Source organism: Hemitrygon akajei, chromosome 20 (assembly GCF_048418815.1).
Source record: "Hemitrygon akajei chromosome 20, sHemAka1.3, whole genome shotgun sequence".
NCBI classification, from domain to species: domain Eukaryota; kingdom Metazoa; phylum Chordata; class Chondrichthyes; order Myliobatiformes; family Dasyatidae; genus Hemitrygon; species Hemitrygon akajei.
The window spans coordinates 35,994,530-36,009,384 of record NC_133143.1 but is presented as its reverse complement, the minus strand read 5'-3'; the positions used below and the strand labels follow the sequence as shown (position 1 = coordinate 36,009,384).

The following is a 14,855-nucleotide window of genomic DNA, read 5'->3' as shown; positions in this document are numbered from 1 at the left end:
TTAGAGTATTATAAGTAGCTATGGGCTCCATATACAAGGATGGATGTGCTGGAGTTGGAGACGGCCCAGAGCACATTTACAACAATAATGCTGGGAATGAAAGGATTAACTTCTGAGGAGTGCTTGATGACTGTGGACTTGTACTCACCTGAACTTAGAAGGAGAAGAGGAAATCTCATTGAAATCTACTGAGTATTGAAAGGCCTGCATAGAGTGGACATGGAAAGGGTGTGTTCAGTAATGAGACGGTCTAGGATTAGAGGGCACAGCCTCATCATCCCTGTTCTAAAGGACATCCCTTTAGAACAGAGATGAGGAGGATCTTCTATTGCCAGGGGGTTGTGAATCTGGAATTCATTGCCACAGAGGGCCATGGAGTCCAACTCTTTGAGTGCTCTTAAAGCAGAATGTAATAGGTTCTTGATTTGAAAAGGTGTCAAAGGTTATGGGGAGAAGGCAGGATAATGGAGTTGAAAAGGAATAATGAATCATCCACGACCAACTGGCAAAGTAGACTTGATGGGCTGAATAACCTAATTTTGCTCTTTTGCCTAATGGTAAAGATTTGAGGTATTCAGCTCTGGTGGTATATAACTATGAAATGAATAATCTAAATGAGCATTGGGACAATAAGGGTAATTAGCATAGTAATTCCTACAATTCTGACAACACAAGTAGTGAAGTGATTTGTGATGTCCTAATGTCGTAGAAAAACACAATTCCTTAATTAATAATAGCAACAGAACTTACTGAAATCACAATACATCTGAACTCTAGAATGTTAAATGACACTTCTGTTATGTGAAAGGTATTCAGTTGCACATGGAATTGATTTGTGATAGAGCAACAAGTTGAATGCAGGTTATTCTTATAACTAATGCTAACTGGGTTGGGCTCCAGAGATTGGGAAACATTAGAAGAGGGGTTTACCCCTCTTAAATCATTTAAATGAATAGAGATGAGTAGTCACAAGAATTTACTAAAACTGGAAAATTACTCCGTTTATTCCCAATTTGTTGGTATTAATTGTTAGAAATGTTTGTAAAAGTGTGGGAGAAACAGACCATGGCTGTTTCTGAAATAACGAAAAACATTACACTTCCGTACTGTCTCTGGGAGGGTCAGCCTGAATTATGTCATAGAAGTGAGACCTGAATGCATAAATGACATAGAAACCAAAAAACAATCCACTGCCTATAATTTGTCTGCTCATCAGTCAAACTGATTGAGTCATCAGGCAGATAAATTTGAAGTAATTTTCCATGATGACAATGCCTTTTTTTTTTAAGTGAAGCAGTGGTTATTCTCACAGAAGCAATTATAATTTATATTCAGTCCTGACCTTTAGTGCTATTTGTGTAAAACTTGCATGTTTGTCCTGTGACCACGTGAGATTCCTAACATATTGCAAAGTCATGCAGGTCTGTAGGTTAACTGGCCTATGGAAATTGTGCAGAGGACAACCAAGTGTCCAGATATGCTTTAGAATCTGAGGGAAAGGGAGAATTTTGGGAGAGTAAAATGGGATTGATGCTGAATTAGTACAATTGGGTACGTGATAGTGTAGAAACAGTGGTGTAAAGAGCCTACTTCCATAGTTTGCAATTCTCTGACCCGGTAGAACTACGATCTTCTACCTGTCCATCGAACAGCTTTGTTAACAAACCTCTGACAAATATACTTAAGATCATATTTATTTCTGCGCTGTCTATATCTAATATATGTCTATCTTAACGCTTTTGTTGTAAAGATGCTTATAGTTCTTGGAAAGTGCTATTTTTAATATCTAAATAAAATGATAAATATAATAGGCTCTCCAATCCAAGCAGTGAATATTTATAGGGCAACAAAATCGAGTGCAGAAGGAAGAAAAGATTTATTTTTTGCATGACTTCAGATTTTTCTAATATGTTGATAATCATGAAATACTTTTTAAGGTGGTAGTTATTAATATGACAATGGGAAAGAGAACAGCCAAATTGCCTGCAGCAAGATGTGACAAAGAGAAATGTGTTCTTTTCTTTTTAATGACGTTGTTTAAAAATGAATTTTCCGGTTCTTAAGAGCATTGTCAAGTAATCTTATATCTGGGGTTAGGGGGGTGGGAGGAGAAGGAAATTTGGTTTAATATGTCAACAGAAAGATGGAACACAATCATCATTGCGTGCAAACTCACTGCATTCAAGCTGTCTGTGATTTTTTTAGGCCGCAGCTAGATCACTGCACTAACAAAGTATGTCTCTTTTATCTCCATAGAGAAAGAGTAAAAAGCATTGGGTTCATTAAATCTGACACTGTGTTTTCTCTAGGCCATCTCCAAGGTAGCAAGGGAAAATTCCACTTAGTGAAGTGACCAGAAAAGGGGAAGGGTACAAAGTAGCCTAAAACGTCACAAAGCTTAGAAAGTGAAACAGAATTTTCAAGTGGCCTTTGTGCTTGTGAAAAGTACAAACAAATTATTACAAGGGCACAACATTCACCAGAAATGATACAATGTGTCAAACAGATCAATATTCAATCAATAAAAATAACAGAAGAAAAAGTGATTCCCAATGAAAATTATTTCTTTTCTTTTTACATGCTTACTGCAGTCACATCCTTTCTGAATTACACGATTGAAGACATTGCTGACCACAATGGGCTAGATTGTCTGACTAACTCTCACTTCCAGGTCTCCAGCCTCCACTTTGACCACACACAGGGTTGCTGACCACCCTCTCAGTCAGTCCCAGAGATAGCTGCCTGGCCACCTAATCACATTCCTTGGACGTGCGTTTTTCTGCAGCAGAAACTGTAAGCCAAATCAATCACACCTCCAGATGGGGCAATTTATTCGCATGTACAAAGGGATATGTATTGGAAAAGAAAGAACAGCTACTGAATTATAACAATCCACAGGCATGATTCAATTACTTTATTTCAGTTTTCTAAAAAGTCTTAATGGAGTTTATGGAGCACTATCAACATCTAAAACATTCCAGTCAATATTTTACAAATCACAGAAACTAATAAAAATACTTTATTACTTTTCTACAATTTTATACATCTCAATTACATTGCATTTCTTTGAAGTTCTTACTACAGTTTAAGAGATTTACTTGCTCTTTCTTTTATCAGTGGAGTAATATCCCTCCCCATCCCTCTCGACTCCATCATCCTGATGTCCTGGTCCACTTTCATCCACATTAGCTTTCTCTGAACCTGCACACTATCTTCTCCCATTTGCACCTCATCCTGCTGCCCTCATCCATATGAGACCACTAAAAGCATCACAAAAGTTAGCCTGAAGAAATCAAAATTGAATCAAATCCCAGTTTATCTCCATCTGATTCAACACTGCAGTTAGTGATTATTGGAGAAAGTTTAGGAGCAGGAAAATATGGATTACTAAAACAACATTTCATGACCTCAGGATCTCTGAATGAATTAGAAATGCAGAACATTGAGATAGCAATAGGAAAGTTTCAGAACTGACTATCTGATTTAGCGATGGAAAGGAGGGAAACCTATTGGGTTGGGCTTGCTCTTCCAGCATTGGGCCATTGGTGACAAGACACTGCCAATGCTGGAACCTGGAGCAAAAAAGAGGAACTCAATGGGTCAGGCAGCACTTGTGTGGGGAAGTAGACAGTAAGCATTTTAGATTCAGTCCCTTCATCTGGACTGAAAGATGGAGATAGACAATGCAAAGAGGTGGAGCAAGAGCTGGCAAGCAATTGGTGAATCCAAGAGAGGAACATTGAGGGTCTTTTTCTTCAACCTGAGAAGGTAGACAGTTTAACATCATCCTGAAGTTGATCTCTTTGACAATGTAGTGCTTCATTGTTGTCTGACCGGGCCTAATATCTTTTGAACAAGGATTTCACTCTTCTAGTGTTCTGTTATTGAGGTGGGAGCCAAACAATTAGTCAGAGCCATCAAATTAGGAATTTCCTTGACCTTCTTTCTCAAGGTGCTAAGTTCAGAAACCTGCAAATAATCCTGTGGAATCTCAGCAATTTGTTTTTTTGTGTATTTCCTCAGGTAACACAGAGGCTTGCCCCAATTGGAATCATCTGCTGTCGCATTCAAATTGGGAAATAGGAGAAGCATACTTGAGAAGTTAGTGTATTTACAAGTGACTACACTTGGCTCAACATATACAGGGTCATTAACAATCCACCGTTCTTTGATATACTTGTCCTGCCTAACAGTTTTGGCCCAGAACATTGACTGTATTCTTTTTCTGCTGAGTTCCTCCAGTATTGTGTGTGTGTTGTTTTGATATGCTTCTTATGTTTTCTGAAACAACAAACTTACAAGGGAAAAAAAATCATGATCCTGATTGCTTTTACTCAAAAATCTTCATTATGGGAACAAATGACCCAGCACAGTTCTTTAGTCAGTTGTGCCCCCACCACTGGAAAGTGTTTAGCAACTGGACAAACTCCAGTGGGAATACCTGAGATGATTAACAGTTCACATGAAACCAAATTAATCGCAACTGGGTCAAAACAACCTGTTCAGGCTCCAGCAGTTTCAAGCAATTTTCAAACTTATAAGAGCCAAGCGTGGAACAATAAAGTGTTTCAGTCTAGTGACTCCTGCAAGTAGAGAGGAGGGAATGGAAATGCAGGATTGCAATGCTGAATCACTCACTGACAGCTTTTGTTGGGGGCTTGGCTACAGAGAAGGTAGAAGCAGATCTGCCCAGCACTGACAGGACCTATGCTGCCACTCAGATGTTAAACATTGTGAAGTTTACAATTTTCATCAAGGCAGAGGCTCTACTCATGTGTTACTCTTTACCATTTATTTCCAACTCGTTAACTGGGTATGGTCACTGCTTCCTGGGAAGAGACCAGAATGTGAAAAGGTCATCAAGTGGAATGTTATCAATGTTTAATCTTGTCTATTTTCACAAGTTAGTACCAACCCCTAGTAGAATAGTGATTACCTCAGGTGGCCTGAAATATTTATTGCAACTGAATTTGAAAGTTTGGAAAGCATGCTGTTCAAAACATATCAACAGATAAGATGGCAAGATATTACTTGCCTTGGGTCTAGCATCAGTTGATAGGCACTTCCACTCCCTTACAGTAGTTATTTCAGAATGTGGAGTCTACTAGTGTTCTTTATAGGAATGTCATTAGACACAAACTGATTCTGAACTACACCAGGAGAAATTAGGGTAGATGACTAAAACTTGTTAAAGTAGTAAGAACATAAAAATTAAAGCAGAATTAGGCCATGATCTGACCCATGCTCCAACAGTCAACGTGATCAAGGCTGACCTTTTATCTGTGCCACCTCAGAATTTGAAGCAGATTTATTGTCACTGACATGTCATGAAATTTGTTGTTTTGTGACAGTAGCGCAATGCAATACAAGAAGAAGAAGAAAAAGAAGGCCCTTAACTCCTGGTGGAGTCACTGGGGCACCGTCGTGACAAGCCTTTTGCACCGGTCTTTTTGGTGATTGCTCATCATGTGGTGTTTCTGTAGCATTCTCCAGTTTTTTTTTTAACGAGGTCGAGTTGCTAGCTCAACGCTCAACCTGGCATGGATGGAATGCGTGCAAGGGAGCCGGCTGGATTAGAACTCGGGACCATTCACCCCAGAGTCCAGCGTTGATGCCACTACGCCACCAGCTAGCTAAACGCAATACATGAAGTATACTATAAATTTTAAGAAAAGATATGCATTAAAAATAAATTAAGCAGTGCAAAAAGAGAGCCAAAACTGTGAGGTAATGTTCAAGGGTTCATTGTCAGTTCAGAAATCTGACAGTGGAGGGGAAGAAGCTGTTCCTAAAACTTTGAGCATGTGTTCAGGTCCCTGTACCTCCTTGTTGATGATAGTAATGAGAAGAGGGCATGTCCTGGGCAGTGGGGGTCTTTAATGATGGATGTCACCTTTTTGAGACATCGTCTTGAGAAGATGAGTGTAGGTTACTGCCCATGATGGGCCATTTTTGTACACTAACCAAATATCCATTGATTCCTTCAATATTCACAATCATTCTTTTCCTCTGAGAATACTTAATGATTGAGTCTCCACAACCCTCATGTGTGGAGAATTCAAACAATTTTAGTTCTCTTAGCTGAAGATTTTTTTTTCTCACATCTCTGCCTTGTGCAGACAACCCCCTTATTTAGAAACCGAGACTCTGGGTTGTACACACCCCAGCCAGGAAAAACATCAGTTCCACATCTACTTAGGAGAGGAAGGATGCTTGCTTATGTCACCACATCATTTCAATTACAGTATCCCCAAGGTCACAAGTAATTTAGACTTAGCAAAACCTTAGTCCTGATAAGACAGTGAGCACTTGCATCTTCATCCCTGTCTCTGAAGACATTGTTGTTAAAAGGCAGCGGCTGTTTGGCTGCCTTCCTTTGGGTACTTGAGATGCACCTCACATTCTGACCTTTGTATCCCTTCTCAAACACTGGAAAATATGCAGCAAATTCATAGTTTCAAGATAACTGTGCATGTGAGCACAAGGCTGACCCCCAGTTCATATGGAATTCATGAGGCAGTTTGGACAACGTGCTTCCATAAACCTGGCCATTACTGTTTATTAATATAGCTGCACCAATAATTCCATTTGCTGACCACTGCTGAGGAAAGCTCGTCAGACTAAATGCAATAATGGTAATCTTCCAAAATTTCCTAGATTCTCAAATGATTCTGGTAACAAATGTAACACTTCTTCAAAACAAGGAACAATAGGGAACAACGGATGACAGTTGCTTCAGTAGTGGGGCAAGTGGAAGAATTCATTACTAAAGTGATAGCAGAGCATTTAAATATTCATAATGTGATTAGACAGTTCCAGTCATTTCACCAGAGGTCTTTAACTTGAAAGGCTAACCTGTTGTGTTCCTCCAGCATTTTGTGTGTATAACAAAGTCTATACAGTTTTACAGTTGTTAAAACATTGATATATGGCTCCTTAATACAGTTTTTAAAAAAGCTCTTGAAGAATAACAAACGTAGTACAGATGATAGAAATGCTAGACCGGCGAGCTACACTGACAACTTACAACAACACTCTGTACTGGGACATACAGTAGTTAAATCTCAGCAGGTAGCCTTTAAAGGATCAGGAACACAACATGTCAGGAAAATTTCCAGCTACTGAAGACAGCTTCCACTTCAACAACTGTGGCACTAGTTTAATCCCATAGGTAGCTACCTTGCTCCAAGGCTTACTGAAAGTGACCTTGAGAGGATGTTGGATCACACTGCGTTTAGCACGGATATTCTCTGTCCAAGGAGACCGGAGAGGTTAAGGTTCCGAACATTCCATTTCAAATACAAGAATTTTATTTTAATTTTACCTTGAAGAATGAGATGACCCATCTAATATAGGGCAGATCATCTCTAGAACTGCCCGTTATTCTACGCTAACTCATATCCCCAAAAAAGCTTCAGTTCTTAATTTATGCATCATCTTTAAATGTAGCACTGCATTCAGTGGCCACTGAGTGTATGCTGGTGGTCGTGCTGTAGCCTATCCACTTGAAGGTTCAACATGTTATGCACTAAGAGATGTTCTTCAGCACACGGCTGTTGTTACACATAGTTACTTGAGTCACTGTCGCCATCCCGTCAGCTTGAACCATCTGACAATTCTCCTCTGACCTCTCTCATTAACAATGCATTTTCACCCACAGAACTGCCAATCACTGGATGCTTTTTTTTGTTTCTCGCACCATTCTCTGTAAAAACTCCAGAGACCGCTGTACACAAAAATACCAGAAGATCAGCAGTTCCTGGATACTCAGACCCAACCCGAATGGCACCAACAATCATTCCACGGTCAAAGATTGTCAGTGAGCGTACTTGCGTTTACTTCACAACAGCGGGGAGGACGGTGTGGCAGAATAGGCATTGAAAAGAAAGTAAAACCATGATTCACATGCAAAAGCAACTCTTTCATTAAAAGTTTACATTGAATAATGCAAATATCAAATGGTACACAGATTTACAAAGGTGAAAACATTGACAATTAGGCCATCAAAGTAAACACTGCCACAGGCTTCAGACTCCTTTTATAACATTTCAATATATAATCAGGAAATGACAGTCATTCAAAGTAACGGAAGCAAGAACAGCACTGGCCAGAGTAGCCTTAGCTGACAACAAACCATAAATGCACTATAGGCCAAAGTTCCCTGATTCCACCAAACCACGCCCCCCCACCCCCGCAAATTAGATCAATACTGAGAATACGGCCTTGATCCTTTTAAAGCACTTTGAATGACAATTCTGCAGCTTCTAAAAACTTGAGGACCAAAGTGTTTTGAACCTACCTAACAGTGCTTTGAACCCCTAAGTAATATGAAAGAATATATACATGTTTATAGAGATTAATTTCATATAAGCAGTTGTTTGAAAACCAGCATTCGAGGCCATTTGTGTTTGGTACACTCCTCAGGAAGAGGCATAAAAAACTCAGGGCAACACAAGAAAGTGAGAATTACAGTATCAACGTACAAATGAAAAACATCGATCTGAAGCAGTAGAATTTGTCTTGTTTGAATTATCCAAGTGGACTGAATGATTGTAGTGAGGAGCACTGTAGCCAGCAAGGAGAGGTGCAGCCTTACTGCTCCAGAATCCGGATTCAATCCTGACTTTCAATGCCGTCTGAGTCGAGTCAAGTTTACATGTTCTCCCTGAGGCTCTGTGTGGTTTTCCCAGATGCTCTCGTTTCTGCCCACATTCCAAAGGTGCGTAGGTTGGTAGGTTCAATGGCTGTTGTAAATTGTCCCTGGTGTGTTAGGGGTAGAGGAACTGGGGTGCAGTTCAGAGGAATGTGAAGCGATTGGTGCAGGATTAGTGTGAATGGATATTGATGGTCAGTATAGACTCAGCAAGCCAAAGGTTCTTTCTCTGATCTACATTAAACTGTGGTTCTGTGACTTAAAACAGAATTGAGACATGCCAAATATAGTCTTAAGGTGAACAAGGAATCATCTACTGAACAGGATTTCAAACATTCTTCAAATACACCAGACACTGAAACACAGTTAAGAATTTCCATATATTAAGAGAAAGACAGTTAGTAAGTGAGTCTGTGGTAACAAGAGAATCAGAAGAAAGAGTATTAGAAGGAAGCTTGCTGCTATTTTGCTGGGCTTTGTTCAATTAAAATGTTGAAAGAGCTGAAAATGCTCACCAGTTGAAGCAGCAATATTTTAAAAAAAGTAACATGTTGCAGAGTTTTGAGATGCAAAGTGACCTGGGTGTCTGAGTGCATGATTCACAGGAAGAGCATGTGATTAGGAAACAATAACAGAATGTTGTGAAATACTCAGATGCTGGAATCTGGAAGAACAAAATGTTACTGTTTTGTGCAGAGGGAGTGGAGTAGGGAGGTTATATCTGCTGATATGGGGCCTTGGTGTGGAGTACTCCGTACAATATGGTTACACTTATTTAAAGAAGAATATGAATACATTTGGCTGGCGGGGTTAAGATACATCTTTACCAAAGGAGGTGTAAGGCATTTCTCCCCTTCACGAGTCTGCAGGTCAACTTTGGGCAAGGAGGAGACCCCCTGATCAGGGTCATCGAAGCCATGGGAGCAGGTAGTGGATGGTGTATGAGCAGTTGAGGCTTATAACAAGTCCTGGTTATGCGACTACTGACAATCTCTGAAGAGTATTGACAATGACCGGGGCCACTGCCCGGAAGAAGGCAACGGCAAGTCACCTCTGTGGAAAAAATTGCCAAGAACAATCATGGTCATGGAAAGATCATGACCGCCCACTTCATACAACATGGCACATGAACGAATGAACTATTAATACATTAGAAACAATTCAAAGAAGTTTACTAAGCTAGTACCTAGAATAAGGAGGTAGTCTTATGTGGAAAACTTGAGCTGTCTAGTCTTGCATCTGCTAAAGTTGAGAAGAGTGAGAGAGAATGATTGAAGCATGTGAGATCCACAGGAGTCCTAACATTAAATGGAAAAGAGGTTTCCTCCTGTAGGATAATCTAGGACTTGAGGGGCACCCATTTAATACTGAGATATGGTAACATCTTTTCTCCCTCTGGATTGAGAGTCTTTGAAATTTTCTTTCTCAAAAGGGTGGTGCAAGGAGATTTATTCATTACTTTGAGGTTGAGATAGATACTTATGAAGCAAGGGAGTTAAAAGAAGATGAAAATGCTTATCTGAGGTACCTATCAGATATTCCACTATCTTATTAAAAGGTGGAGCAGCCTTAAGAGACCAAGAAGCCTATGCCTGCTCCCAATCGTTCAGTTTGATGCATGTAAGCATGTTGGCAGAATAATATTGGAACTTCACCAGGCATACTATTTGCCTGAAATGCTGGAAGTACTCAGCAGGATAAGAGCAGGAGGATTTTCAGCAGTTTGTTTTTTTATTTCCAATTTCTATCACAGGCAGTTTTGTTTTTGCTTTTAGATTACTGCTCAGCAATTTTATCTCCATGGCTATAAATGGACGTACAGTAGCTCCCCTGGGGGAAGTGCAGCGATTCTGCTTGTTTGAGTACAGGGCAAGGAGAAATTGTGCAGGATGGTCCTATACTCACCAGAACTGAAAGTGAGAGGTGTTTTCATTGTAGAGCATACAGAAATGAGTAGGTAGTTGCTGACAGATTTTCTTATGACTGGATATTCTAGAGGTAGGGGACAAAACACAGAAGGAGACTTGTCACTCTGCACACAAAGTTCTGTGTTTCTGCTGTGTTATTTCAGTTTTCCAACAGCCACTTTACACATCAAATTTTGGATAATTATTACGTCATTACACCCCTTCTATTATACCTCCTGTTTCCTGGTATCACATTCAGCTTGTACCGTCACCCCCTCCCCCTTTTGTCAGTGAATCAGCTGCCTTCCATTCCAGCACAGTCCTTTTTCTCCACCATAAGCTCTTCTGCACCCCGTACCCAACCTTTTACTGCATCTTAAAATTGGCTTTGCATAGCTGTTCCCCATCCTGATATGTCGATGAAACTAAAATATTCATTATGTTTCTCTATTCATAGATGCTGATTGACCCACAATTCTAGAATTTTCCACATTAATAGTACAATCCATAACTCCCTTTCAAATGTAATTATTCAAATTCTACTATTTGTGTTATGTTTTACTTGTCAACATTTCTTTCAGTTCTCAACAATTAAACATTCCACTTTGCGCTAACTTTTTTAAAAAAAAATCCTGCCACCTTACTCAGTGGTTATCAATTCCAGATTCGTCAAACTATCCAATATCTATTTCCTGAATTTTTCAGTACTATTGTCCCAGGTTATAATCCAAAAGCAACTCTTTCATTAAAAGTTTACATTGAATAATACAAATATCAAATGGCACACAGATTTGCAAAGGTGAAAACATTGACAATTAGGCCATCAATTCTCAAAGTAAACACTGCCACAGAATTTAGACTCCTTTTATAACATTTCAATATATAATCAGAAAATGACAGTCATTCAAAGTAATGGAAGCAAGAACGGCACTGGCCAGAGTAGCCTTAGCTGACAACAAACAATAAATGACAACAAACCATAAATGCACTATAGGCCAAAGTTCCCTGATTTCACCAAACCGCACCCCCCCCCCTACCCCCGCAAATTAGATCAATACTGAGAATATGGCCTTGATCCTTTTAAAGCACTTTGATGACAATTCTGCAGCCTTTAAAAACTTGAGGACCAAAGAGTCTTCAACCCCAATGTAATATGGAAGAATATATACATGTTTATAGAGATTAATTTTAATTTCATGAAAGCAGTTGTTTGAAAACCAGCATTCGAGGTCATTTGTGTTTGGCTGAACTAGCCTTAATCCCTGTTCTGCCATTCATTTGGATCATTGTGAAATTGTTTTCAAACTATCTTCCTGCCTTACTTCCATAATTGTTAAAATATCCACCCCTAAAAGTCCATTACCAGATCGCTTTGTTTTCCCAGTTCCTTGATTCCTGCTCATTAGAAAAAAATTCTGATCTGCTTTCCTCCAGTCCAAAGTCAAAAGCTCGACATTTCCTTAGTCTGATTTCCAGTTGCCACAGCTTTGGATTCTCACTAGTATTTCTCTGCATTTATTTACATACATTTGCATTCTATTCTTGTCTACGCTAATCCATACAGGGATGTACAGATAATAGACACACCTTTAGCTGAATCGTTATTTAACTCCTCAAACAATTCAATTTGCTGTTAGTTAGACATGACTTCACCTTTACAAATCTTTTATTAGTCATGCAAAGGAAACCATGGAAACACTTTGGCAGCTCTCAGTCTCCACGGGATAAAGTTTCGTTGGCAGCTGCGATGAATTGTCTTCTGCAAAATGCAGAATTGGGATTATTCCTGCTTTATGACAACAACAGTTTGTTCAGTTCATGTGTGTTTTCAAGACATTCATATGCAAGCCTGCGTTTATATATTTATATCTACAGATTCATTAATATATACCTATGAGTCAGAGAGTCGTGAGTTCATTATCTCACAGCATGCAACAGCACTGAAGCAGCAAGCAGCCCTGCTGATTTTGCCTGCGCTTCCCAGCAGCAATCTTGTCAGCCCTACACTTTCACATATCACTGAACTGCATACTCTTTCATGGCTCTTCCAATTTGAGGGTCACTACTGAATTTGTTTCTCTCTCAAGACCAACAGCACTGGAGGCTGGTCTAAGCCCAGACCAACAGTCAAATACTGATGGTAGGCAACACTATCGGGGTCCTCTTTTAGATGAAATGCTCCGGAACAGGGGTACAGCGGTGTAGCATTAAAGTTATCAGACTAGCTGTTAGGGTCTTGGCCCACTAACTTCAATCCCAAAATGGCAATTGGCATTTACGTTAAGTAAAGATATGGGATTTAAAAGGCAGTTGTGAACATAATGAAACCATCTGTTTGGTTCAATAATGTCATTGGAAAAGGATATCTGCCTAATCGGACACCTGGTCTGGATTGGGTGACACCATCACAGCCCCAGGAACCGGATTCGCTCCTGACCCTGCGTGGTGTCTGAGTAGAACTTACACATTCTCCCTGTGACCCCATCCCTGCAGGGGCTCTGGTTTGTTCCACATCCCAAAGCAGGCTAGTAGTTGAATTGACCGATGTAATTTCCCCGTCAGTAGGGTCTGCAGTAGGGTCTGGTTGGAGGGGGTGGGGAAAGTTGATGAGAACGTGGGGGGAATAATAAATGTAATTAATGTAGAAATTAGTGTGAACGGGTAGGAGAGGGCTGTCATAGACTTGAAGGGCTGAAGGGCCTACAGTCATGCTGTTTCTCTCTACCTCTCAGCTTCAGGTAAAGGTACTTCACCACAGAAATCACTTCTTTTGTTATCATTCATTAATGTTTTCTGCACAGTGGTTATCACATTACCGGCCTGTCACAAACGGAAGTAAGGCAGAGTAGACAGCTGTCTTACAAGATCTCAGACTGATGAAGCAACCAATCATACCTGAAAGGCATTGCCAAGCCCCCGGATATTGGGTGAAGTCACTTGCACCTTAACTCTGAATCAGAAATTCGGCATTCAAACATGCTCCTGAGATGGAAGTGCAAATGTCTGGGTGGATAGCAAGAGATGCTACAGCATGGGAGATACTTATGGTCAGAGTCGTGCAGCATGGAAACACACCCTTCCTCCCAAATGGTCCATGCCAACAAGGTTCCCATCTAAGCCAGTCCCAATTTTCAGTGTTTAGCATATCTCACCAAACTCTTCCTATTCATGTACTGTACCTGTTTAAGAACATTGTAAATGTCGTTAATAGATCTACCTCAACAACTTCCTCTGGCAGCTCATTCAACATACTGGGTAAAAAAGTTCTTCTTAAATTTCTCCCCTTAAACCTATGTCTTCTTGTTCTTGATTCATCAACCTTGAGCAAAATACTGTGTGAAATCACCCAGTCCATGCCCCTCATGATCTTATACACTTCTATAACATCACCTCTCATTCTCCTGTGCTCTAATGAATAAAAGCCCCAATCAGCTCAACCTCACTCAGTCCTTTGAGTTCTAGAATCATCTTTGTCAACCTCCTGTTTGGTTTTGAATGAGATATCAGACTGCTCTCTGACGGGATGTAAAAGATTACAAGGCACAAACTTGGAAAGGGTGCTATCGCTTTGCTGTTCTGGTAAAATAATTATGCTTAACCAACATTACTGGAAAGTCAATAAATTATTTGGTCTTTATTCCGAGGTGGTTTATGGAAAATGATGTTTACCTTGCAAAAGTAACAACAGTTTAAAGCCACTTTCTCTAGATCTGCTTCCACCATCACTCAACTGCCCTGGTCTCTCAACTCTACATCTCCCCCATTTGGCTCCATATTCTCATATCGTTCAGCCCTCCTTGGTCCATCCATCACCTCCTTGACGCTGTCTCACCACTCCCCCTCACTTCTTAATACTAGCTATCTTCCCTCCCCACTCTCAGTACTGATATCAGGTTTTGATGCAAATCATCAACAATTCCTTTCAACCCACTGATTTACTGTAAGTGTTTGAAACATTTTTACTGGCTGTTCCAGTGAAAAACCTTTTAAAAAATGCTCACTGGAATTTCTAGGGAAATGCCATAAAAGTTTATGTACACGGAAGATCAAGTGGAAAACTTGCAGGAGAAGGTGTGGTGTTGCACTGGCTGAGAAACTTAGGATGTCCTGAAATTTTAAGCATTGAGTGGAAGCAGATCAAGTCAGACTGTGACGCCTTCAAAAAATAGCCAGTAAAACTACCGTAGATTCCGGACTACAGAGCGCACCTGATTAAAAGCCGCTGGCTCTAATTTTAGAAATAAAATAAATTTTTTACTTGTACAGGCCGCACCGGATTTTAGGCCGCACCGGAT

At 40.1% G+C, this 14,855-nt stretch overlaps 1 protein-coding gene across 5 annotated transcripts in view; it reads right to left on the bottom strand.

The window, feature by feature from the left end:
• plekhg4b (pleckstrin homology domain containing, family G (with RhoGef domain) member 4B) overlaps positions 1–14,855 on the bottom strand; it is a 300,679-nt gene that overhangs the window by 65,937 nt on the left and 219,887 nt on the right. The gene's annotated exons all lie outside the window — the stretch shown is intronic.